This window comes from Pseudophryne corroboree, chromosome 1 (genome assembly GCF_028390025.1).
Source record: "Pseudophryne corroboree isolate aPseCor3 chromosome 1, aPseCor3.hap2, whole genome shotgun sequence".
Taxonomy (NCBI): domain Eukaryota; kingdom Metazoa; phylum Chordata; class Amphibia; order Anura; family Myobatrachidae; genus Pseudophryne; species Pseudophryne corroboree.
In genome coordinates, this window is record NC_086444.1 from 1,032,116,727 (window position 1) to 1,032,144,353 (window position 27,627).

Below are 27,627 nucleotides of genomic sequence, written 5' to 3' on the forward strand. Positions count from 1 at the left end.
GTGTTTGCCCCTGACCAAGTAGCTGCTCGGCAAAGTTGTAAAGCCGAGACCTCTCGGGCAGCCACCCAAGATGAGCCCACCGTCCTTGTGGAATGGGCTTTTATTGATTTAGGCTGCGGTAATCCTACCGCAGAATGTGCCAGCTGAATAGTGCTACAAATCCAGCGCGCAATAGACTGCTTAGAAGCAGGAGCACCCAGCTTGTTGGGTGCCATCAGGATAAACAGCGAGTCAGTTTTCCTGACTCCAGCCGTCCTGGAAAAATAAAATTTACAGGGCTCTGTCTACGTCCAGCAACTTGGAATCCTCCAAGTCCCCAGTAGCCGCAGGCACCACAATAGGTTGGTTCAAGTGAAAACCTGAGACCACCTTCGGGAGAAACTGAGGACGAGTCCTCAACTCTGCCCTATCCATACAGAAAATCAGATAAGGCCTTTTACATGACAAAGCCGCCAATTCTGACACACGCCTGGCCAAGGCCAAGGCCAACAGCATGACCACTTTCCACGCGAGATACTTTAGCTCCATGGTTTTAAGTGGCTCAACCAATGCGACATTAGGAAATCCAACACCACGTTGAGATCCAAAAAGTGCCACAGGAGGCACAAAAGGAGGCTGAATATGTAGTACTCCTTTAACCAAAGTCTGAACTTCAGGCAGTGAAGCCAGTTCTTTCTGGAAGAAAATCGACAGAGCCGAAATCTGGACCTTGATGGACCCCAATTTGAGGCCCAAACGTCACCCCTGCTTGCAGGAATCGACATAGTTGAAATTCCTCCGTCGGGGCCTTCATGGCCTCCCACCAAGCAACAAATTTTCGCCAAACGCGGCGATAATGTCTTGCGGTGACATCCTTCCTGGCTATGATCAGGGTAGGGATGACTTCCTTCGGAATACCCTTTTCCTTTAGGATCCGGTGTTCTACCGCCATGCCGTCAAACGCAGCCGCGGTAAGTCTTGGAACAGACAGGGTCCCTGCTGCAGCAGGTCTTGTCTGAGCGGCAGAGGCCAAGGGTCCTCTGCCAGCATCTCTTGAAGTTCCGGGTACCAAGCTCTTCATGGCCAATCCGGAACCCCGAGTATGGTTTTCACTCCTCGCCTTCTTATTATTCTCAGTACCTTGGGTATGAGAGGTAGAGGAGGAGACACATAAACCGACTGGTACACCCACGGTGTCACTAGAGCGTCCCCAGCGATCGCCTGAGGGTCCCTTGACCTGGCGCAATATCTTTTCAACTTCTTGTTGAGGCGGGACGCCATCATGTCCACCCGTGGTCATTCCCAACGGTTTACCCGCATTTGGAAAACTTCTGGATGAAGTCCCCATTCTCCTGGGTGTAGGTCGCCCATCGGAGAATCCTTGTGGCTTCTGCCATCGCCATCCTGCTTCTTGTGCCGCCCTGTCTGTGTACATGGGCGACCGCCGTGATGTCGTCTGATTGGATCAGTACCGGCTGGTTCTGAAGCAGGGGCCTTGCTTGTCTTAGGGCATTGTAAATGGCCCTTAGCTGCAGAATATTTATGTGAAGCGAAATCTCCTTGGAAATTTCTTCCCTGTGTGACTGCACCCCAGCCCCGAAGGCTGGCATCCGTGGTCACCAGGACCCAGTCCTGTATTCCGAATCTGCGGCCCACTAGTAGATGAGCCCTCTGCAGCCACCACAGCAGCGACACCCTGTTTCTTGCTGACAGGGTTATCCGCTGTTGTATCTGTACATGGGACCCGGACCATTAGTCCCACAGGTCCCACTGGAACGTTGCGTGGAGTCTTCCGAATGGAATTATGCTTCGTACGAAGCTACCATTTTTCCCAGGACTCTTGTGCATTGATGTACCGACACCTGTCCTGGTTTTAGGATGTCTCTGACTAGAGATGACAACTCCTCGGCTTTTTCCACTGGAAGAAACACTCTTTTCTGGTCTGCGTTCAGAAACATTCCCAGGAACAGAAGACGTGTCGTCGGGACCAGCTGTGACTTTGGAATATTGAGAATCCAGTCGTGCTGTTGTAGCACTTCCCGAGAGAGTGCTACCCCCACTATCAACTGTTCTTTGGACCTCGCCTTTATCAGGAGATCGTCCAAGTACAGTATAATAAAAACTTCCTTCTTGCGAAGGAGTATCATCACTTCGGCCATTACCTAGGTAAAGACCTTAGGTGCCGTGGACAACTCCAACGGCCGCGTCTGGAACTGATAGTAACAGTCCTGTACCACATATCTGAGGTACTCCTGGTGAGGGGGGGGGGATGGGGACATGCAGGTACGCATCCTTGATGTCCAGGGAGACCCTGTAATCCCCCTCGTCCGTGCTCGTAATAAGCGCCCTGAGCGATTCCATCTTGAACTTGAATCTTCTGATATAAAAGTTCAAGTATTTTAATTTCAAGATGGGTCTCACCGAACCGTTGCGGTACCACAACCACTGTGGAATAGTAACCCCTTCCTTGCTGAAGGAGGGGCACCTTGACAATCACTTGTTGTGATTATTGTGTTGAATATCCGCCAACACCGTCTCCCTGGCAGAGGGAGGTGCCGGTAAGGCAGATTTTAGGAAACGGCGGGGGGGAAGAACGTCTCGAACTCCAGCCTGTACCCCTGAGATACTACTTGAAGGACCCAGGGATCCATGTGAGAGAGCCCACTGTCCGCTGAAATATCTGAGACGGGCCCCCACCGTACCCGGGTCCGCCTGAGCAGCCCCAGCACCATGCTGTGGACCTACCGGACGTAGGGAGGACTTCTGCTCTTGGGAACTAGCTGTGTTGCAGCTTTTTTCCTCTACCTTTGCCTCTCGGCAGAAAGGATGAACCTCTAGCCCACTTGTTTTTCTGGGGCCGAAAGGACTGTACTTGATGATACGGTGCTTTCTTTTGTTGTGGGGTAGCCTGTGGCAAAAAAATTAATTTCCCAGCAGTAGCTGTGGAAACGAGGTCTGAAAAACTATCCCCAAACAGTTTTACCCACTTATAGGGCAACTTCCATGTGCCGATTCGAGTCGGCATCGCCTGACCATTGCCAAGTCCATAACCCCCTTCTGGCGGCAATGGACCTAGCGCTTATTTTTGATGCCAGCCGGCAAATATCCCTCTGTGCATCACGCATGTATAAGACCACGTCTTTTATATGCTCTATTTTCACAAAATATTGTCCCTATCCATAGTTATTTTCCGACAGGGAATCTGACCACGCAGCGGGAGCACTGCCCATCCATGCCGAAGCAACGGCTGGTCGCAATATAATGCCCTAGTGTGTGACCATATCTTATAGGGTAACCTCCTGCTTTCTATCAGCAGGTTCCTTCAGGGCGGCCGTACCCGAAGACGGTAGTGCCACCTTTTCTGATAAGCGTGTAAGCGCTGTATCTACCCTATGGGGTGTTTCCCCGCGTGACCTATCCTCTGCGGGAAAGGGTACGCTGCCAATAACCGTTGTAGAAATTATCAATTTCTTACCGGGGGAAGACCACTCTTCCTCACACACCTCATTTAATTTCTCAGATGCAGGAAAAACAACTAATAGTTTTCTCTCACCAAACACAATACCCTTTTATGTGGTACCTGGGGTATAATCATAAATGTGTAATACATTTTTCATTGTCTCAATCCTGTAACGGGTGGACCTATTTGGAGGGTACACCAGTCTCATCGATGTCGACACTGGAGTCAGTATCCGTGTCGACATCTGTGTCTGTTATCTGAGGTAGCGGGCGATTTTAGAGCCCCCCCATGACATTTGAGACGCTGGAACAGGCACAAGCTGAGTAGCCGGCTGTTCCGTGTCGTCGGCCTTTTATGTAAGGAGTTGACACTTTCACGTAATCCTTCCATAAGTTCAACCACACCGGTGTCGACCCCGCAGGGGGTGACAACATATTTACAGGCATTCGCTCCGCCTCCACCTCATTATCCTCCACATACCTGTCGACACAGCCGTACAGACACAGCACACACACAGGGAATGCTCTGATAGAGGACAGGACCCCACAAAGCCCTTTGGGGAGACAGAGCGAGAGTATGCCAGCACACACCAGGGCGCTATATATCACAGGGATAACACCTATAAAAAAGTGTTTTCCCTTATAGCTGCATATATGTTGTATACTGCGCCTAAATTGTGCCCCCCCCCTCTCTTTTTAACCCTTTCTGTAGTGTATTAACTGCAGGGGAGAGCCAGGGAGCTTCCCTCCAACGGAGCTGTGAGGGAAAAATGGCGCCAGTGTGCTGAGGAGATAGGCTCCGCCCCTTTTTCGCGGACTTTTCTCCCGCATTTTTATGGAATCTAGCAGGGGTTAATATACATCCATATAGCCCTGGGGGTTATATGTGATGTATTTTTGCCAGCCAAGGTGTTTATATTGCTGCTCAGGGCGCCCCCCCCCAGCGCCCTGCACCCTCAGTGACCGGAGTGTGTGGTGTGCATGAGGAGCAATGGCGCACAGCTGCAGTGCTGTGCGCTACCTTGGTGAAGACTGATGTCTTCTGCCGCCGATTTTCCGGACCTCTTCTTGCTTCTGGCTCTGTAAGGGGGCCGGCGGCGCGGCTCTGGGACCGGACTCCGAGGCTGGGCCTGTGTTCGGTCCCTCTGGAGCTAATGGTGTCCAGTAGCCTAAGAAGCCCAAGCTGGCTGCAAGTAGGCAGGTTCGCTTCTTCTCCCCTTAGTCCCTCGATGCAGTGAGCCTGTTGCCAGCAGGTCTCACTGAAAATAAAAAACCTAAAACTAACTTTTTCTAAGAAGCTCAGGAGAGCTCCTAGATTGCACCCTGCTCGGTCGGGCACAAAAATCTAACTGAGGCTTGGAGGAGGGTCATAGGGGGAGGAGCCAGTGCACACCAGATAGTCCTAAAGCTTTCTTTAGATGTGCCCAGTCTCCTGCGGAGCCGCTATTCCCCATGGTCCTTACGGAGTTCCCAGCATCCACTAGGACGTCAGAGAAAAGGACTATTGCATCAAGATAGACCTCAAAGAGGCCTTTCATACTATTCAAGTCCATTCGAATCACAGGAGACATCCTCTATCAGTGGACCGTCATGCTCTTCGGCCTATCCAATGCCCCTTACACATTTACATGCCTCATGAAGGCGGTAGTCACACACTTCCATCAGAAGGGAGTTTGTTGTATCATCTACCCTAGACGATCTACTGGTAGCCCCCTCAAATCTATATTTTTTTGCTCCACAAGGAGCTCATACTGTCATTACTCCAAAGTCTGGGGTTTACCATAAATTACAACAAATCCGTGCTAACACCATCCCAGTCAGTCGTCTTCCTACATACCCCTTCTTTATCAATGTCTGTTCCCCTATAAAAATGGACATTCAAGACTTTGGGGGGTATTCAATTGTTTGAAAAGTCATTTGGGTGTCTTTCTTCCTGTCTATTAGATAGGAAAAACACAGACACCCAACCGACTTTTCAAACAATTGAATTCCACCCATTTTGTCTCAGATACTCAAACACCAATTTTCCATGAAAGACTTGGCCAGAGTCATAGGAGAGATTAGAGCCTTAGATCCAGGGTTTCTCCACACACCCCTCATTGCAGACATTCTCAGATTCATCTCTCAGCCCTCCTTCGGCAAGGTTGGGGTTGGACAGACAGAATCCTGTTATCTCCCATAGTTCTCAAGGAAATCCGCAGTTGGACAGCCCTTCCACTGCCTCCTCCCAGACCTCTTTTACCACTTCCCCCAGACATAATTATCGCATCAAACGCGACTCTTACAGGCTTGGGAGCTTTTACAAGGGACACAGCAGTAAGGGAAAAGTGGTCCATTCATGAGTCAAGAGCTCACATCAATCTCTTGGAGCCAAGGGCAGCCAAATTAGCCCTTACCTTACTAGTTGCTCTGAATTCCCGGGAGATCTCAGTCCAACTCTGCCTAGACAACAGGACTGCAGTGTCTTACCTAAACAGAATGGGAGGCACTCGATCCCTCATTCTCTGCCAAGAAGCAATAGATATCTGGAACTGGGCGGTGGAGTGATCCATACTCCTTTCTGCAACGCATGTCCCAGGAGAGCTTAACGAGTTAGCAGATTCCTTATCCAGGAAAATACTTAACCTGGATCGAGCGACTCTGAGACCAGAGATCTTTCTCAGCATTGTGAGGACCTTCGGTCAACCTCAAGTGGATCTGTTTGCGACTCCATTGAACACACAAGTCCCAACCTTTGTGTCAAATCTGGATGCAAGGAGCCCTTCACATGGATGCAATGTTCTTTCCTTGGACAGACCTTCTCCCGTATGCATTTCCTCCCCCGCTATGCTGTTAAAAGTCCTCCAAAAAAATAAGAATAGACAGGGTGTCTCAGCTGATCCTGGTATACCCCGTTTGGCCCTCCAGAATTTGGTTCCCCTTAATCAATCTCCTCCGCAAGGGACCCAAACTTCCCATGGGCATGTCCAAGGACCACTTCCAGGGCACCACAGACCTGTTAGAAGAGCTCCCACATTGCATGTGGATAGCGACATTACTAGGCTGTTAACCAACACTACTCTTTCAGCCTCTTCCATGGCCTTAACGCATCTCAGGCCCAGAACTAGAGCCAGATACCAGTCCATCATAAATGAGTTTATGACCTGGTGGGCTGCTCGAAGTTCATCCTCGGGCCCCATATCTGAGCCCAACTCAGCACTAGATCTTCTGGACACTAAGTTTGAGTCCGGCCTAGCTTCCGCCACGATTTGTTCGTAAGGCTCGGCCCTGGCCCTCCTCATTCCAGGCCTCACAGAAAATAGATTATACCTTAGATAACTTAAGGCCATTTTCTTGTCTAGGCCCCTATGCCCATGATACTCTACCACTTGGGACATCAGTCCCTTCCTAAATTTCTTGGCCACCGTCCCTTCCACTGCCGACATTTCTAATCTTACAAAGAAGTTGGCTTCCCTGCTGGCCCTGGCGTTTGCAGCCAGAGGAGCCGAACTTTAATTGATTCACACGTCAGAACCCTGGATGACATCCACCCCAATGGGACTCCACTTCGTACTAAGAGGTCACACGAAGACCAGCTCCATCCAAACTCTAGTGGAGTTCAATCTGGTCAGAGACCAGACGGATCCTGAGCTCTGCATAGTCCAATGCTTATCGACTTACCTTGCATTTACAGCTCCTTTAAGGAACAAAGTTTCTAACCTCTTTATCACTTGCTGGAAACACTTTCGACTGGCCAGACCCTCCACAATAAGAGGCTGGATAGTCTCTGCCATGCAGAGCTCGGGGATAGACACCTCCCAATTCAAAGAACATTCCCTCCGTGGGGCCGTCGTCACATCAGCAGCTGCAAAAGGCTTACCATTACAATCCATAATGCAAGCTGCACGCTGGGCATCTGCTCGCACCTTTGTTAAACACTATTGGAGGCCCTCCGATACACAAACGGTAGAGTTTTTTAGAGCAACCACCAGGTATGTTGTAGTCTACCCACCAGCTGTTGCTAGGTGGCAAGCTTCCCGACGAACAAACGTTAGTTTGCAGGAATCTATGACCTGCAAACTCTTTGTTCTAGGGAATAGGATTGCCACCTAGCAACAGCTCCCTCCCAACCCACCCTATACCTTGCTAGGTCTGCTGGTTGTGCTCTCTAGACTGGTTATTGGTTAAAAAATCTTTCCTTTGATTTCAGGTGCGCCAAAAAGGTCAGAAGAAGGAGCAGTAGGCTCAGCCACCTAAGGATCAGAAGTAGCCATACTATCTGGTCACTGCAAGTTCGCGGGTGTTAAGAATGTTTCATGGGTTCTGTTCAACTGTACAGTTATTTCTCAAACATTCTCAGTTCTTCAGTACATTGTGTTCAGTTTGATCGTTTTTGGTGTAAACATACCTCTTCCAGCATCAACATGATCTTCTGTCTCCTTTCTGGCTAGGTCATAGGATTCAGGGTCATGACACTTTTCGACCTCACTCTCGTTCTAGTTGGGATTGCCATTTGTAGGCTTCCGTAAAATCTAGTCAGGAGGGGGCGTGGCTTAGTAGTTATAGTGTGAGCGCACACATGTTCCCAGCGTGCACGCACGTGGCCGGCATGTGCCCGTGACGTGCGCGCGTATCGGCTGCCGAGACCTGCGGCTTCACGCTGCCCTGCTCCCCCCCGGCTGTGTGGAGAAGGTAAGTGAACGTTTTTTCGCTTTACCTTCTCCGTGATCGTCGGGAGGCTTGCACCTAACCCACCAGCTATTGCTAGGTGGCAATCCTATTCCCTAGAACAAAGTTTGCAGGTCATAGATTCCTGCAAACTAATGTTTCCTTAATAGAACACATTGACGGAAATTTTGTTCACACCAGTCCTGAGTTCAGAGGCTCGTCAAGGCTAGCTTACAACTGCCTTTGGCAGGGGTCCTACCTGTCACAAGTGACAGAAGGGTGTTAGAAAATGTGGAAGTAGGGGTGGCCAAAGAGACAGATGTTCAATCACAGATACGGGTCTCTACTCTGGACCAGTCTGAAGCACTGGTCTGTAAAAACAAACTTTCCACAGGAAAGAAAAATATTATATATATATATATATATATATATATATATATATATATATATATATATATATATATATATATATATATATCAGAGATTCCACAAACGTGGAAAGGGGCACTCACTAGTAAATAACATATACAATTAGGTAGCATAAAACAAATCATGTTTTTAATAGTCAGTTGCACCAATTCGCCTTTGATCGACGTTTCGACCCCTTGACCGGGTCTTTCTCAAGATAGGCAGGATCGGTAAACAGTCACATCAATATATTCAAGGTATATACATAATGTCCTTAATACGGATGTAAAAAGTTCTTAAGGGGAAGAAATCCCAATAATGTTAATCCACTCAGCTGGTAAGTAGCTCAAAACCCAGTAATACTACCAACACTGGTAAACGTGAGTAGGCTTCCAGTAGTATAGTATATTTCACAAATGTCATCAATATGCCAGTAGTCTATCCAGTCTAAGTGAGTCCAGGTGTGCCACTATTAATTTCCACAACATCTCAAAGCATGGTCAACAACGCTGTTCACACGGTCAGATGGCACCCGGTCAAGGGGTCGAAACGTCGATCAAAGGCGAATTGGTGCAACTGACTATTAAAAACATGATTGTTTTATGCTACCTAATTGTATATGTTATTTACTAGTGAGTGCCCCTTTCCACGTTTGTGGAATCTCTGCTATGTATTTGTGGCTGACCGAGTCAGTTCCACTGGGCGCACCCTGAACATGTTTCTATGTATTTTTTGATGTGAGTGCGGATCTCCAACGATATCTATATATATATATATATATATATATATATATATATATATATATATATATATATATATATATATATATATATATATATATATATATAATATTTATGGTCAATGTAATGGGCAAAACCAGTGCTGGTGGCTGACAATCAAACTATAGGCTATATCCAATTAGTTCCGAATTTTCAGATAGTCGGAAAATCGGCACTAATTCGACCTTCGTGTTTTCAATAGTGGGCGTTTTCCCCAGTTTTTTTAATCCTTTTTTGGCCATGCCTTTTCTGTTTTTTTTTTAAAATTTGAAACGGCATGTGTGAAAATGTGCAAATTTGCAGATCTACATGGTTTTCGCCGCCCGTGTGGATTTTTCAATCAAACGAATAATGACACTGGCATTGAGTAGATCGAATGTAATTCAACATAAAAAAAGGCAAAAAGTGCAGTTTTGGTTGAAAAAATATACATAAATTATTTTACGTCATTTAATATCTCATTCTTAATTTCTCAATTATTTCTCACGGCTTAATTCTGGTGCTCTAGGATGCAGCGATTCAAAAAAAAGTTTGGAAACCACTGCTCTATGGGAATACAGAAATAAAAAAATAAAAAATAAAAAACCTCAGCATCTTAGGTGTCACATGGGTCCCTCATGGTTTATACACTGCTCAAAAAAATAAAGGGAACACTAAAATAACACATCTTAGATCTGAATGAATTAAATATTCTTATTAAATACTTTGTTCTTTACATAGTTGAATGTGTTGACAACAAAATCACACAAAAATCATCAATGGAAATAAAATGTATTAACCCATGGAGGTCTGGATTTGGAGTCACCGTCAAAATTAAAGTGGAAAAACACACTACAGGCAGATCCAACTTTGATGTAATGTCCTTAAAACAAGTCAAAATAAGGCTCAGTAGTGTCTGTGGTCTCCTTGTGCCTGTATGACCTCCCTACAACGCCTGGGTATGCTCCTGATGAGGTGTCGGATGGTCTCCTGAGGGATCTCCTCCCAGACCTGGACTAAAGCATCCACCAACTCCTAGACAGTCTGTGGCGCAACGTGGCATTGGTGGATGGAGCGAGACATGATGTCCCAGATGTGCTCAATTGGATTCAGGTCTGGGGAACGGGCGGGCCAGTCCATAGCATCAATGCCTTCGTCTTGCAGGAACTGCCGACACACTCCAGCCACGAGGTCTAGCATTGTCTTGCATTAGGAGGAACCCAGGGCCAACCGCACCAGCATATGGTCTCACAAGGGGTCTGAGGATCTCATCTCGGTACCTAATGGCAGTCAGGCTACCTCTGGCAAGCACATGGAGGGCTGTGCGGCCCCCCAAAGAAATGCCACCCCACACCATTACTGACCCACTGCCAAACCGGTCATGCTGGAGGATGTTGCAGGCAGTAGAACGTTCTCCTTGGCGTCTCCAGACTCTGTCACATGTGCTCAGTGAGAACCTGCTTTCATCTGTGAAGAGCACAGGGCGCAAGTGGCGAATTTGCCAATCTTGGTGTTCTCTGGCAAATGACAAACGTCCTGCACGGTATTGGGCTGTAAGCACAACCCCCACCTGTGGGCGTCGGGCCCTCATACCACCCTCATGGAGTCTGTTTCTGATCGTTTGAGTAGACATGCACATTTGTGGCTTGCTGGAAGTCATTTTGCAGGGCTCTGTCAGTGCTCCTCCTGTTCATCCTTGCACAAAGGTGGAGGTAGCAGTCCTGCTGCTGGGTTGTTGCCCTCCTACGGCCTCCTCCTCATCTCCTGATGTACTGGCCTGTCTCCTGGTAGCGCTTCCATGCTCTGGACACTACGCTGACAGACACAGCAAACCTTCTTGCCACAGCTCGCATTGATGTGCCATCCTTGATGAGCTGCACTACCTGAGCCACTTGTGTGGGTTGTAGGGAGGTCATACAGGCACGTGGAGGCCACACACACTACTGAGCCTAATTTTGACTTGCTTTAAGGACATTACATCAAAGTTGGATCAGCCTGTAGTGTGTTTTTCCACTTTAATTTTGAGTGTGACTCCAAATCCAGACCTCCATGGGTTAATAAATTTGATTTCCATTGATAATTTTTGTGGGATTTTGTTGTCAGCACATTCAACTATGTAAAGAACAAAGTATTTAATAAGAATATTTCATTCATTCAGATCTAGGATGTGTTATTTTAGTGTTCCCTTTATATTTTTTTTAGCAGTGTATTTCTGCCTGAGAACACGGTTTTATTTTAGATTTGTCACTTTCATACTATGTGCCCTCTAAACCTTTAGGGGGAGCTGTATCAATCCTTGGAGAGCGATAAAGTGGACAAGTTGCCCAAAGCAAGCAAACAGCTTCCAACCATTTAGCACAGTGAAGTCTATTCATGAAGCAGTGGAAAAGAAAGTGTGGAGCAGTGAGCCAGTGGAGAAGTTACACATAGCAACCAATCAGCTGCTATGTCTAATTTTATAGCATGCACTTAATAAAATGTTACTTCAACACTGATTGGTTGACATGGGCAACTTCTCCACTCTTTACACGGATTCATGAATAGACACCAGTGTATGACATAACAGTTTGTAGCCGACCGGTTGCTTAATGGTGTGCACATGGTCAGATATTTTCTTACGATTTTGACTATAGTTAGTGCAGGTCGCAAGGTGAAAGTCACCTTGCGATCCGATGCGCGATCACACACGGTCGGCATCGCAAGCCTAGATAGTCAAAATTGACTTGTCTGCACAGTCTCTCTCATAGAAAAGTTAGTCAAAATTGACACTTAGCCAAAATCGCACAGTCAGTATCGCAAGCACAGTCATTATGTGCTTGCGATGCCGACCTAGCCCCTGTCACATAGTGAGAATCGGGGTTAGCCCGAATCTCACCTTGTGTATGCACCTTTAGGCAACTTCTCCACTTTATCGCTCCCCAAGGAATGATACATGTAACTTTTAATGAGCCAAGTAGTATGAAATTCAGGAACTTATCAAGCCCCGGCCTATGACCTATAGTTACTTTTTTGCCAAACAGTGCAGCTTTCCATGATCAGCACAACAGAGGTAATAGTCTAGAATAACCTCCTCTTGTAGGAGATTTCTTTCCCCACACAGAACAGGTGGTTAAAGCCTTTATAATGCCTATTAAGCTGTAAGAACTCACTATTCTCCTGAGGCACAGCTAGGAGATAATCACTTCTTGTCTGGAATATACTCATTAATTAGCAGCTCTGTCAAGTAAATATTTGAAGTCTGTATACTTTACTGTAACAAGCATTATTCATACAAAATTACACTACAGAAATAATACAAAGTAAACAGCCCAGCCACATCGCCAGTTCATGCAAACATAATTACACACAAATCGCAACTTCATCCAGTCACAAAGCAAGACTGGAAAAATCTACAGCATTTGTGCAACAATGTTTATTGCCCTCATCTAAGCAGTGACTCTATAACCCACCCATCTATAGTTGGGATATGGTCATTAGGTCGACCACTATTGGCCGACATGGTCACTAGGTCGACATCCGTTTTTCACAATTCTTTTTTCTTTCTTTCACTTTTTCATACTTTACAATCCACATGGACTATGATTGGGAATAGTTACCTGTGCCCAGCGGGGCGAGGCACATTGCCCGAAGCTTGCAATGCGAGGTGACACGGTGCACTAGTTGGGGTTCCCCATCCCTTTACGATGAAAACGACAAAAAAAAAAAAACAAAATATAAAAAAAAAAAAAACAGCAAAAAACTCATGTCAACCTTTTTCACACAACCTAATGACTGTCGACCTATTGCAGGTGTCGATCAATAGTGGTCGACCTAATGACTCAACCCTATGAACTATACACCTATAGTTGTGAAACTTGCCTGAGAACACAACCTTTTAGGCCGTCGCTCATTGGTCAGAGCTCTTATAAAATATCCACCGGACTGCAGTTGGTTCATGAAAAAGTATATAAAAGCTCTGGAAAGAGGTCATTTACCAGATTAACCAGCTTCTGCATCTTTCATGGGGGGTCATTCTGACCTGATCGCTCGCTGCAGTTTATCACAGCGCAGCGATCAGGTCAGAACTGCGCATGCACCAGCGCTGCAGTGCCACGGCGCATGGCTGATAACCGACGGCTGTCATTGCCTAGCGATCGCCTCTGCCTGATTGACAGGCAGAGGCGGTGGCTGGGCGGGAAGGGGCGGCATGGCAGCATTTTGTGGGCGTGGTCGGACCGTGCAGGGGGCAGGCTGCAGCAGCTGCATGACTTGTACTTGTGCAGGGGGTAAGGTAGCCAGACATGCGGGGCGGACTAGCCCTGTGCTGGGCAGCCCCCTGCATATCAGTGTAAGTGATCGTAGCTGTGGTGTATGGAAGCCTTGTTATATTTAATACAATAAGGACGGGATGTAATAAGGTGGTGAAATACATTTCGCCATAATTCACATTGATACTAATCACACCTAGCCAAGGAGGTGACATCTGCAAGTAGTCCCGGGCTCCTCCTCCCTGCAGCAGAAAGAACAGTTGGTTTTGTTGCTGAGGGGGGAGGTTGGGGGAACCGGGAGCTCGCTGGGATGCTGGCATCACACAGGTGAAGGGGGGTAGGAGTGTACTGTGCTATGCGGCTGGATGCGGAAAGAATCCCACAGGCTTCTATAGGGTAACCAGAAAAAAGCTGTCATTACCCTCTGTATTAGTAAGCAGGCAGACGGGGGCAAGTACACAAAAAAAAAAAAAAATGCAGTTAACCCTTGAAATCTGGCTTTTTAACCACATTTCCTTTCGTACACCCCAGCCTAACTCATTGCCGGTGTCACTTACAGATGTGTCCTCATATGCAGCACAAGATGTCTGTCGTGAGTGAGCCGCCAGGTCCCGTGCACTTGTATAATGCGTGTGCCAGAGTCTGTATACGATGCAGAACAGAACTCATATTGGAAAAAGCTATGTGTACAGAGTCACAGACTCAGTCGCACATACACAATTTGTTTACCACACACATATAGACATATCAAATTAAATCAGTACAGTCTACTTGTGTGTCCTAGTTGCACTGCATTGAGATTAAGATGCTTTTATTGCAAAAAATAAATAAAGGATGCCTAACGCTAGAAGATTCTCACACAACCAGGTGTGCCAAGAGCGACTGCAGCAAATATGTATAAAGACACCTCTGTAACTGCATTGTAACCTCTGTCACACAAGCATCCCTCATTGTAAAACATCCTAGTGTCCCCTTTTGTCAGGAATCATGTATTTCTATCTGCAAGCCAGTGCTGCATTTGTCATTTTAATTCCTTGCATAACCTTTTGCTAAAAAAAAAAAAAGAAAAGAAGCAGGCCTGTATAGTTTAAACATGTATGCATGCATGCATGCATGCATGTATTTATTTATGTATGCATGCATGCATGCATGCAGCCGGGCTCCCGGCGGCCAGCATACAGGCGCCGGAATCCCGACAGCTGGGCGAGCGCAAATGAGCCCCTTGCGTGCTCGCCACGCTATTTATTCTCCCTCCAGGGGGGGTCGTGGACCCCCAAGAGGGAAAAAGTGTCGGTATGCCGGCTGTCGGGACTCTGGCGCCGCAATATTGTGCCACGCAGGGCGCTTTTCTCAAGGCTGTATGCAGTAATACAAACCCTGCGTGGCGCTGAAACGTTGGCGGAGTTATGCCATCTTTTTGATTTATTTGCTTATTACACTTCGTTATTCATAAGTCCTCTGGAGTGCCGCCTGGTTTTTCATGGATTGAGAGTGGAGATGCATACCTCTCTCTAGAAGACCACCAGTTTGTATATACTTTGCAAGGAAGGCACCGGGGCAGCTGACTAATGTGAAGAATATAATATAATATAATATAATATAAATATATATATATATATATATATATATATATATATATATATATATATATATACACACACACACATACACACACACACACATACATACATACATACATACATACATACATACATACATATATAGGGTGGTCTTTAGTATGCCGGCGGTCGGGCTCCCGGCGACCAGCATACCGGCGCCCGACAGCCAGCATACCGACACTTATTCTCCCTCGTGGGGGTCCACCGTGCCCGTAGCGTGGCGAGCCCGCAAGGGGCTCACTTGCGCTCACCACACTGTCGGTAAGCCGGCAGCCGGCCTCCCGGCGCCGGTATGCTGGTCGCCGGGAGGCCGGCCGATCATAGATAGATAGATAGATAGATAGATAGATAGATAGATAGATAGATATTTATTTCCCCCAGGTATGGCGGCACTCGGATATAAATACATTTAAGGCAGAAAGTACTCTCTGCCTTAAACGTATTTATATCCGAGTGCCGCCGTACCTGGAAGTATGCTGTGGGCCTATTTAGGCACCTAGGAGGGCACCGGAGCAGTTGTATCTTTCACTAGGAGTGCTGCCCTAATTGCGGATAGAGAGATATATATATATATATAAATTTTTTTGCAATTCTTGATTTTGGTACTACCCTGCTTGATGTTTAGAACAGTTTATACACCTATCTACGCAGTCTTAAACTGGGTACACTCTATCCAATTCTCAACTGATCAGCACAATAAATGGATAGTGTGTATTCAACGCTCAGATTAGGGGGCCATATAGCGTATTCTGCATGCGCTATTTTATTCCAGACTTCCAAAACATGTTAAGGAGAACCTGCTACTGTTACTGAGCACCAGGACCAGGCTCAGCAGGGACATCCCCATTGCTCCTGAGTATGCCACCCACATTCTCCTACCCACCCGTACTAAGATCTGATCAAAATAATGTTATCCCAATTTTACTTCTGCCGCTAATTACCTGCTATTGTGTTTTGTTTTTCCATTGCTCGCTTCACCCCACCATGTGTTTTTCCTGTAATGTTAACCTCCACTGATTGCACACCTTGCCATTGTGCCCTACATGCAGGGTACATCATACTACTACATAAGCATCAGTTTTCCCATATATGAACTTGGCCCTTGTATGGCTCACCTACCACAGTGTAACCTTCAAAGTGCGCTCAACATGGCTGCCCCATATGGTACACTTGTGGATGGGATGAAAAATACATGGACCTTGTGGTTTTGTTGGAACTCTACTCTAAACTGTAGGACTCTGAAATCACCCCCATTTTGTGTCATCTCTTCTAGGGGTGGACTATTCCACCTTGGGTAATCCTACGCTGAGCGCCCAAGATGGCTGCCGCACTTGGTACCTTGTGAGGGTGGAATACACAACCCTTGGAAGTTATTACCCAAAATGCCTACACCAATTCTGCATTATGCTTTCTGTGTGCTTAAGGTTTTCTTTTATGTCTGTGTGGCTTATCTATTGCTGTATTACTTAAATCTTCTGTATTAGGTCTATTGTTTTTGATGTCTGTAAAGCGCCTTGAGTACTGTTGGAGAAAGAGCGCTATATAAATAAAATTATTATTATTACTTGTCCTCACTGCTAAAAATAAAAAAATAAGATTTTACTTACCGATAAATCTATTTCTCGTAGTCCGTAGTGGATGCTGGGACTCCGTAAGGACCATGGGGAATAGCGGCTCCGCAGGAGACAGGGCACAAAATAAAAGCTTAAGGATCAGGTGGTGTGCACTGGCTCCTCCCCCTATGACCCTCCTCCAAGCCTCAGTTAGGATACTGTGCCCGGACGAGCGTACATAATAAGGAAGGATCTTGAATCCCGGGTAAGACTCATACCAGCCACACCAATCACACCGTACAACTCGTGATCTGAACCCAGTTAACAGTATGATAAATGCAAAGGAGCCTCTGAAAAGATGGCTCAAACAATAATAACCCGAATTTTTGTAACAATAACTATATACAAGTATTGCAGACAATCCGCACTAGGGATGGGCGCCCAGCATCCACTACGGACTACGAGAAATAAATTTATCGGTAAGTAAAATCTTATTTTCTCTGACGTCCTAGTGGATGCTGGGACTCCGTAAGGACCATGGGGATTATACCAAAGCTCCCAAACGGGCGGGAGAGTGCGGATGACTCTGCAGCACCGAATGAGAGAACTCCAGGTCCTCCTCAGCCAGGGTATCAAATTTGTAGAATTTAGCAAACGTGTTTGCCCCTGACCAAGTAGCTGCTCGGCAAAGTTGTAAAGCCGAGACCCCTCGGGCAGCCGCCCAAGATGAGCCCACTTTCCTTGAGGAATGGGCTTTTACTGATTTTGGCTGTGGCAATCCTGCCACGGAATGTGCAAGTTGAATTGTACTACAAATCCAACGAGCAATCGTCTGCTTTGAAGCAGGAGCACCCAGCTTGTTGGGTGCATACAGGATAAACAGCGAGTCAGTTTTCCTGACTCCAGCCGTCCTGGAAACATATTTTCAGGGCCCTGACAACGTCTAGCAACTTGGAGTCCTCCAAGTCCCTAGTAGCCGCAGGCACCACAATAGGTTGGTTCATGTGAAATGCAGAAACCACCTTAGGTAGAAATTGAGGACGAGTCCTTAATTCCGCCCTGTCAGAATGAAAAATTAAGTAAGGGCTTTTATATGATAAAGCCGCCAATTCTGACACACGCCTGGCTGAAGCCAAGGCTAACAGCATCGACACCTTCCACGTGAGATATTTTAAGTCCACAGTGGAAAGTGGTTCAAACCAATGTGATTTTAGAAAACTCAATACAACATTGAGATCCCAAGGTGCCACTGGAGGCACAAAAGGAGGCTGTATGTGCAGCACCCCTTTCACAAATGTCTGAACTTCAGGTACTGAAGCCAGTTCTTTCTGGAAGAAAATCGACAAGGCCGAAATTTGAACCTTAATGGACCCTAATTTTAGGCCCATAGACAGTCCTGTTTGCAGGAAATGCAGGAAACGACCCAGTTGAAATTCCTCTGTAGGGGCCTTCTTGGCCTCACACCACGCAACATATTTACGCCAAATGCGGTGATAATGTTTTGCGGTTACTTCCTTCCTGGCTTTGACCAGAGTAGGGATGACTTCTTCTGGAATGCCCTTTTCCTTTAGGATCCGGCGTTCAACCGCCATGCCGTCAAACGCAGCCGCGGTAAGTCTTGGAACAGACAAGGCCCCTGCAGTAGCAGGTCCTTTCTTAGAGGTAGAAGCCACGGTTCGTCCGTGAGCATCTCTTGAAGTTCCGGGTACCAAGTCCTTCTTGGCCAATCCGGAACCACGAGTATAGTTCTTACTCCTCTCCTTCTTATGATTCTCAATACTTTTGGTATGAGAGGCAGAGGAGGGAACACATACACTGACTGGTACACCCACGGCGTTACCAGAGCGTCCACTGCTATTGCCTGAGGGTCCCTTGACCTGGCGCAATATCTGTCCAGTTTTTTGTTTAGACGTGACGCCATCATGTCCACCTTTGGTTTTTCCCAATGGTTTACAATCAGGTGGAAGACTTCCGGGTGAAGTCCCCACTCTCCCGGGTGAAGGTCGTGTCTGCTGAGGAAGTCTGCTTCCCAGTTGTCCACTCCCGGAATGAACACTGCTGACAGTGCTATCACATGATTTTCCGCCCAGCGAAGAATCCTTGCAGCTTCTGTCATTGCCCTCCTGCTTCTCGTGCCGCCCTGTCTGTTTACGTGGGCGACTGACGTGATGTTGTCCGATTGGATCAACACCGCCTGACCCTGAAGCAGAGGTTTTGCTTGACTTAAGGCATTGTAAATGGCCCTTAGTTCCAGAATGTTTATATGAAGAGATGTTTCCATGCTTGACCACAAGCCCTGGAAATTCCTTCCCTGTGTGACTGCTCCCCAGCCTCTCAGGCTGGCATCCGTGGTTACCAGGATCCAATCCTGAATGCCAAATCTGCAGCCCTCTAGAAGATGAGCACTCTGCAGCCACCACAGGAGAGACACCCTTGTCCTTGGCGACAGGGTTATCCGCTGATGCATCTGAAGATGCGATCCGGACCATTTGTCCAGTAGATCCCACTGAAACGTTCTTGCATGGAATCTTCCGAATGGAATCGCTTCGTAAGAAGCCACCATTTTTCCCAGGACCCTCGTGCACTGATGTACTGAGACCTGTCCTGGTTTTAGGAGGTTCCTGACTAGCTCGGATAACTCCCTGGCCTTCTCCTCCGGGAGAAACACCTTCTTCTGGACTGTGTCCAGAATCATTCCTAGGAACAGTAGACGTGTCGTTGGAATCAGCTGCGATTTTGGAATATTTAGAATCCACCCGTGCTGACGTAACACTACCTGAGATAGTGCCACTCCGACTTCTAACTGTTCCCTGGTTCTTGCCCTTATCAGGAGATCGTCCAAGTAAGGGATAATTAAGATGCCTTTTCTTCGTAGAAGAATCATCATTTCGGCCATTACCTTGGTAAAGACCCGAGGTGCCGTGGACAATCCAAACGGCAGCGTCTGAAACTGATAATGACAGTTTTGTACTACAAACCTGAGGTACCCTTGGTGAGAAGGGTATATTGGGACGTGGAGATAAGCATCTTTGATGTCCAGAGACACCATATAGTCCCCTTCTTCCAGGTTCGCTATCACTGCTCTGAGTGACTCCATCTTGAATTTGAACCTTTTTATGTAAGTGTTCAAAGATTTCAGATTTAAGATTGGTCTCACCGAGCCGTCCGGCTTCGGTACCACAAACAGCGTGGAATAATACCCCTTTCCCTGTTGTAAGAGGGGTACCTTGATTATCACCTGCTGGGAATACAGCTTGTGAATGGCTTCCAAAACTGCCTCCCTGTCGGAGGGAGACTTTGGTAAAGCAGACTTCAGGAACCGATGAGGGGGAAACGCCTCGAATTCCAGTTTGTACCCCTGTGATACTACCTGTAGAATCCAGGGATCCACTTGCGAGTGAGCCCACTGCGCGTTGAAATTCTTGAGACGGGCCCCCACCATATCTGAGTCTGCTTGTAAAGCCCCAGCGTCATGCTGAAGACTTGGCAGAAACAGAGGAGGGCTTCTGCTCCTGGGAAGCGGCTGCATGGTGCAGTCTTTTTCCCCTTCCTCTGCCCCGGGGCAGAAAAGAGTGGCCTTTTGCTCGCTTGTATTTATGGGAACGAAAGGACTGAGTTTGAAAAGACGGTGTCTTTTTCTGTTGATGTGAAGTGACCTGGGGTAAAAAGGTGGATTTTCCAGCCGTTGCCGTGGCCACCAGGTCCGATAGACCAGCCCCAAATAACTCCTCCCCTTTATACGGCAATACTTCCATGTGCCGTTTGGAATCTGCATCCCCTGACCACTGTCGCGTCCATAACGCTCTTCTGGCAGAGATGGACATAGCACTGACTCTTGATGCCAGGGTGCAAATATCCCTCTGTGCATCACGCATATATAGCAATGCATCCTTTAAATGCTCTATAGTTAACAAAATACTGTCCCTATCCAGGGTATCAATATTCTCAGTCAGGGAATCCGACCATGCGACTCCAGCACTACACATCCAGGCTGAGGCGATTGCTGGTCGCAGTATAACACCAGTATGTGTGTATATACTCTTTAGGATATTTTCCAGTCTTCTATCAGCCGGTTCTTTGAGGGTGGCCGTATCAGGGGACGGCAACGCTACTTGTTTAGATAAACGTGTGAGCGCCTTATCTACCCTAGGGGGTGTTTCCCAGCGTGTCCTAACCTCTGGCGGGAAAGGATATAGTGCTAATAATTTATTAGAAATTAGCTGTTTTTTATCGGGGAAAACCCACGCTTTATCACACACCTCATTTATTTCATCTGACTCAGGAAAAACTATTGGTAGTTTTTTCACCCCCCACATAATACCCTTCTTTGTGGTACTTGTAGTGTCAGAAAGGTTCAATGCCTCTTTCATTGCTGTGATCATGTAACGTGTGGCCCTGCTGGACATCACGTTTGTCTCGTCACCGTCGACACTAGACTCAGTATCTGTGTCTGGGTCTGTGTCGACCCACTGAGGTAACGGGCGTTTTAGGGCCCCTGACGGTGTCTGAGACGCCTGGACAGGCACTAATTGATTTGCCGGCTGTCTCATGTCGTCAACAGTTTTTTGCAAATTGCTGACATTATCACTTAATTGTTTAAATACAATCATCCAGTCAGGTGTCGACTCCCTAGGGGGTGACATCACTAACACAGGCAACTGCTCCGCTTCCACCTCATTTTCCTCCTCATACATGTCGACACACGCGTACCGACACACAGCACACACACCGGGAATGCTCTGATAGAGGACAGGACCCCACTTAGCCCTTTGGAGAGACAGAGGGAGAGTCTGCAAGCACACACCCAGCGCTATATATATATATATATATATATATATATATATATATACAGGGATAACCTTATATAAGTGTTACTCCCTTATAGCTGCTGTTAATATATTTATTTGCTGCCAAACGTGCCCCCCTTTCTCTTTTTTACCCCGATTCTGAAGCAGGACTGCAGGGGAGAGTCAGGGAGCCGTCCTTCCAGCGGAGCTGTGAGGGAAAATGGCGCTTGTGTGCTGAGGAGATAGGCTCCGCCCCTTCACGACGTCCTTATCTCCCGCTTTTTCTGTGTAAAATGGCAGGGGTAAAATACATCCATATAGCCCAGGAGCTATATGTGATGTATTCTTTTTAGCCACCTAAGGTATATACTGTAATATTGCGTCTCAGGGCGCTCCCCCCCCAGCGCCCTGCACCCTCAGTGACCGGAGTGTGAAGTGTGCTGAGAGCAATGGCGCACAGCTGCGGTGCTGTGCGCTACCTTAGTCTGAAGACAGGATCGTCTTCTGCCGCCGATTTCACCGGACCTCTTCGTCTCTTCTGGCTCTGTAAGGGGGACGGCGGCGCGGCTCCGGTGACCCATCCAGGCTGAACCTGTGATCGTCCCTCTGGAGCTAATGTCCAGTAGCCTAAGAAACCCGATCCACTCTGCACTCAGGTGAGTCCGTTTCTTCTCCCCTTAGTCCCACGATGCAGTGAGCCTGTTGCCAGCAGGACTCACTGAAAATAAAAAAATCCTAAACTAAACTTTTATTCTAAGCAGCTCAGGAGAGCCACCTAGATTGCACCCTTCTCGGCCGGGCACAAAAATCTAACTGAGGCTTGGAGGAGGGTCATAGGGGGAGGAGCCAGTGCACACCACCTGATCCTTAAGCTTTTATTTTGTGCCATGTCTCCTGCGGAGCCGCTATTCCCCATGGTCCTTACGGAGTCCCAGCATCCACTAGGACGTCAGAGAAATATAAATCTGCACTTCCACATTTGTGATTTCTAGATGTGTCACAGTTGCTTGGAAGTCGGTCATTATTACTCCTGAACCCTGTGCACAGGACTAAATGCATGTATAAGCTCATATGCACACTTTAGTGGAGAGGTTTCAAACCTTTGAGAGAGCAAAGTGGAGAAGTTGCCCGTAACCAATCAGCTTCTAGCAATTAATTTGCAGTCTATGAAATGACCGTTTGAGGCAAACCGTTCGCGATGGGTAAGTTATCCTCTACCTCTCTCGAAGGTTTGATACATCTCCCTCGGTAGATGTAGATCAGAGTTCTAGCTCCAAGTTTCCTTTCAGTGACTACAATTTTACCCCAGAGCGCAGGGCTGACATGTCATAGGGGTCTCTGCATGAAGCAGTGAAAAGAGAGAAGTGAGCCAGTGGAGAAGTTGCAACCAATCAGCATTGACGTAACATTTATAATTTGCATACTACACAGTTATACAGAGCAGCTGATTGGTTGCCTTGGGCAACTTCTCCACTCTTTTCACCGCTTCATGAATAGACCCAATAAAACCTTGTTTTACAAATTGGGTTCTTTGGTGCCTCCAGTATGTTTTCGTCATATGTTCTCACCACATGTATGAGTAGAAAGAGGCTGGAGGCATAGATTCTGGTTTTCAGAACTTACAATGTGGCCTACAACTGAAAGGCTAAGTAACCTACAGAAATAATGATTACCAAACATCAAATGAATGATAAGACAAGAACTTAACTACGACCTGGACATAATTTCAAACCTTGCCTTTTGAGCAAACCCAATGCCTACAAAACTAAACCACCCATAAAAAATACGTTGCTTAGTATGGTTTGTTTTGAGTCAATGGAAAATAACTTAGCAATATACTGTAACACATAGTCTGCTGCCAACTTACAGGTTAGCGGAATCCGTATAGACAGGTGGAGTATCCTCACTGCATGAAGCTGGACACACAGGTACTAAGTACAAAATGCTCCCGTCTTCTAGGACTTTGTAATATGTTATCATACAGAAGGTTTGATCGTGCTACAGAGGTTACTTCTCTAACCACGTGATCATACAATCATATTACCTGGTAAGCACAGCTTATATCTAAGCACAGTCCTGCTGTCACTAGAACAAATATTGGATATGTGAGAGGCCGTCTGTAAAGTTCTACTAGATATCTTTATCAGTGGTGCAAGTAGAAAAAAATGTCTTACGGGTACTGTGTGCGCGCGCCGAAGGCGCGCGCAAAAAAATGGGTGTGGCCAAATGCCACATGGGGCGTGGCCAATGAAAATGGGGGCGTGATACACATATGGGGGAGGGGCAGATACACGTATGACCCCAATAGTGTCAGATACACGTTGCACCACAGTGCTAGATATACATTGCCCCACAGTGCCAGATACATATAACCCCACAGTGCCAGATACACATTGCCCCACAGTGCCAGATACACAAATGTCCCCAGAGTGCCAGATACACAAATGTCCCCAGAGTGTCAGATACACATTGCCTCACAGTGCCAGATACACATTGCCCCACAGTGCCAGATACACATTGCCCCACAGTGCCAGATACACAAATGTCCCCAGAGTGCCAGATACACATTGCCCCACAGTGCCAGATGCAAATTGCCCCACAGTGCCAGATGCACATTGCCCCACAGTGCCAGATGCACATTGCCCCACAGTGCCAGATGCACATTGCCCCACAGTGCCAGATACAGAAATGCCCCCAGAGTGCCATACATTGCCTCACAGTGTCAGATACACATTGCCCCACAGTGCTAGATACACAAATGCCCCCACTGTGTCAGATATACAATGCCCCCCGTGCCAGATACAGAAATGCCCCTACAGTGCCAGATATGCCCCCAGTGCCAGGTATATATGCCCCCCTGTGCTAGATATGCCCCCAGTGCCAGATATCCCCCAGTGCCAGGTATACATGCCCCCCCAGTGCCAGATATCCCCCAGTGCCAGGTATACATGCCCCCCCAGTGCCAGATATCCCCCAGTGCCAGGTATACATGCCCCCCCAGTGCCAGATATCCCCCAGTGCCAGGTATACATGCCCCCCCAGTGCCAGATATCCCCCAGTGCCAGGTATAACATGCCCCCCCAGTGCCAGATATCCCCCAGTGCCAGGTATAACATGCCCCCCCAGTGCCAGATATCCCCCAGTGCCAGGTATACATGCCCCCCTGTGCCAGATATCCCCCAGTGCCAGGTATATATGCCTCCCTGTGCCAGATATGCCCCCAGTGCCAGGTATACATGCCCCCCTGTGCCAGATATCCCCCAGTGCCAGGTATATATGCCCCCCTGTGCCAGATATGCCCCCAGTGCCAGGTATATATGCCCCCCTGTGCCAGATATGCCCCCAGTGCCAGGTATACATGCCCCCCTGTGCCAGATATCCCCCAGTGCCAGGTATATATGCCCCCCTGTGCCAGATATGCCCCCAGTGCCAGGTATATATGCCCCCCTGTGCCAGATATGCCCCCAGTGCCAGGTATACATGCCCCCCCAGTGCCAGGTATAACATGCCCCCCTCCCCTACTCACCGCTGCCGTCGCTGTCCTCCTGTCTGTCATGTGAGGGAAGGAGAGTGCAGCCTGCGCCTCTCGTTCCCCTCAGTCTTCGGCGGGTGTCTCAGTTTAATTCAGCGCCGATCCGTGAGCCAATCAGAGCTCGCGGGTGCGAGCTCTGATTGGCTCACGGATCGGCGCTGAAGTAAACTGAAACACCCACCGGAGACTGAGGGGAACGAGAGGCGCAGGCTGCACTCTCCTGCCCTCACATCAGAGGCGTGTGCGGCGGTGCGGCGTGGGGGAGGGAGGGAAGGAAGAGGAGCGGCGGCCCGTCGGTGTGGGTACGGCGTACCCACGGCTAAATTCTTACGGGTACGCCGTACCCACCCGTACCCGCCCACTTGCACCACTGATCTTTATGTAACACTAGCACAGCAGTCCCTCCAGCAACATCATTAAGGACTGCAAGCTCTTGGGAACAGGTTCCCTTTCCGCACAACAAATGTACCAGCTACTAAAACCACTAATGCCCTTATTTATCAATGAGTGATAAATTGCACCAGCCAATCCGCTCCTGTCATTTTTCAAACCCAGCCTGTGAGATGGAAGTTAGGAGCTGATTGGCTGGTGCAATTTATCACTCACAGTAAAATGTATCACTCATTGACAAATAAGGGCATAAGCTTTATACTGTGTCACATTTGCAGATATCTATATTAACAAGTCAGCAGTAAGGTTCTGAGCTAGAAAACGCCATTACCATAAAGCTGCAGCTGGGAGACAATATAGAAAGAGGAATCATAATGACATACTCTCCAACTGTACCTTTTTAATAGGTACAGTACCTTTTTTTATGGTCTGTACCGATTTTTGCCTCTCCAAACTTCCATTGAAAGTATAGGAAAAGGGGCGATGTTGGAGGGTATGTAACGACATACTGTATATGTAATAAAAAAAGCAGTAGCCACAAAATACTGTGGGGTCACCTGTTCCTTTAGGCAACTAATATATACTGAACAGCTGTCATTTTGCTGCAATGAGTCAAGACAAAGCAACAACCCACCTTACCACAAAGAACATTTATCCAAGTAGTCACTGATAGTTAGCCTACAAAGTTAGGCATTGCCCATATCTACTGCTGAATTGATCTGAAAGTGAGCGGCTAGGGGGCGCTGCTGTATATCACAGTCAGCAAGGCGGCCGGCTACACTACTAGCTGCACACATGGTGGTGTAAATGTGTAAATAGAAAACTCACGATATTGTGCAAATCCAGAAAACACACGTATCGGGCATTACAGCTGCTAACAATATACATAGTTGTAATTAAATATTCTAATTTTAAATTATGTAACAGAAAACTAAAAGTATACGTAATGAAACCACAAATGCCTAGTTACAGCTTGTGACAAATGCCTCAAATTAACCCATGCCTAAATGAACAAATAAAATGGTTTTGAAACTTCCACTAAAATGCCTAAACACTGACAGGCCCTCAAGGGTTAAAGTGACCAAGAAAGCCCAGCCTATGGTAGAAACACAACCCGCACATGTATAGGAGTCATTCATTCCACAGCCGCCAGCCACAGAACCTTCATATAATAACAGTCACTTCATCATGTTCCACAGCCAGAGAGCTGCTGCTACTGCAGCAGGGAGGACTAGCAATCATATGGCTGCACATAGTTACACCATTGCTCAGGTCCAGGTTTGTTATGCATGCAGGTTTTATTTGTTTGTTCTTTTATTATTCATTTTTTTTGGGATGTGCATCATTATGTTAACTCCTTGGCAGCTGGCGGTCAATGACCGATGACAGTAAAGGGATCCATGCAATGAGCACAGGAGGCCACATGTACATACGCGGATATGTACACACCAGCATGATCCCCGACATGTGTGGCCGTCGCTGAGTGTCCAGCAGCCACATTGTAACGAGCCGACTCCCCAGTCTCCGCTCACATGCTAACACTCACATACTATCACTGAGCCTTGCCGCCAGTGCTACTCACATATATCACTCACCTCCTCACCAAGCGCTAAGGACAATGTGTGTATGCCGGGCCAGGCTGTGCTATTTATATACACATGGACAGATCAGGGCCGTGGTGTCTGCTGCTGCTACTACCATGCACCGCCCAGGCTGCTGCACTGTCTATGTATCTGCATATGCATCCTCCCCCAGCCTCCTCTGTCTCCTCTCCTTCGTCTGCATACTCAAGCCCAGCCCACTTCCCATGTGGCTCCTCCCCTCTTCTCCAGATGACCCCGCCCACATTTGTCATCTACTACAATATATGTTTGTTTTTACAGTGGTTATATGCAGAGCCGGATTAAGGCTTCGGGGGTACTTAAAACAAGGGGACCCTAAGGTCTAAAATTAAAATCAGAATATATATCTGTACTGTGATGTTATCTCCGAACCAACTATAAGGAGAAGGAGGAGACTGTTGTCAATCACCTACAATTGTATGCAACGCTAAGAGTCATACTGCTTAAAGTGTGGAATAACACATCTCCTCTGTATCAATATTGATTTTGAAGTTATTATGTCTTTTAATAAATTTTATATGTTGGAACATGTTATTACTTTGTTTTAAACATCGTTAACCATTCATGGGTTAAAAAATTGGGTGTTGATACGACCCCCTGGCGCCGATTCTCCTATTGTTGTGTAT

The 27,627-nt window shown here is 47.2% G+C and overlaps 1 protein-coding gene across 1 annotated transcript in view; it reads right to left on the minus strand.

Annotated features, from left to right (window-relative positions):
* ACSL1 (acyl-CoA synthetase long chain family member 1) overlaps nucleotides 1-27,084 on the minus strand; it is a 188,816-nt gene extending 161,732 nt beyond the window's left edge. Inside the window, exon 1 of the mRNA XM_063920730.1 lies at nucleotides 26,975-27,084. The gene's annotated coding sequence lies outside the window, so the exon portion shown is untranslated. The remainder of the gene's footprint in view (nucleotides 1-26,974) is intronic.
* Between the last annotated feature and the right edge of the window lie 543 nt (nucleotides 27,085-27,627).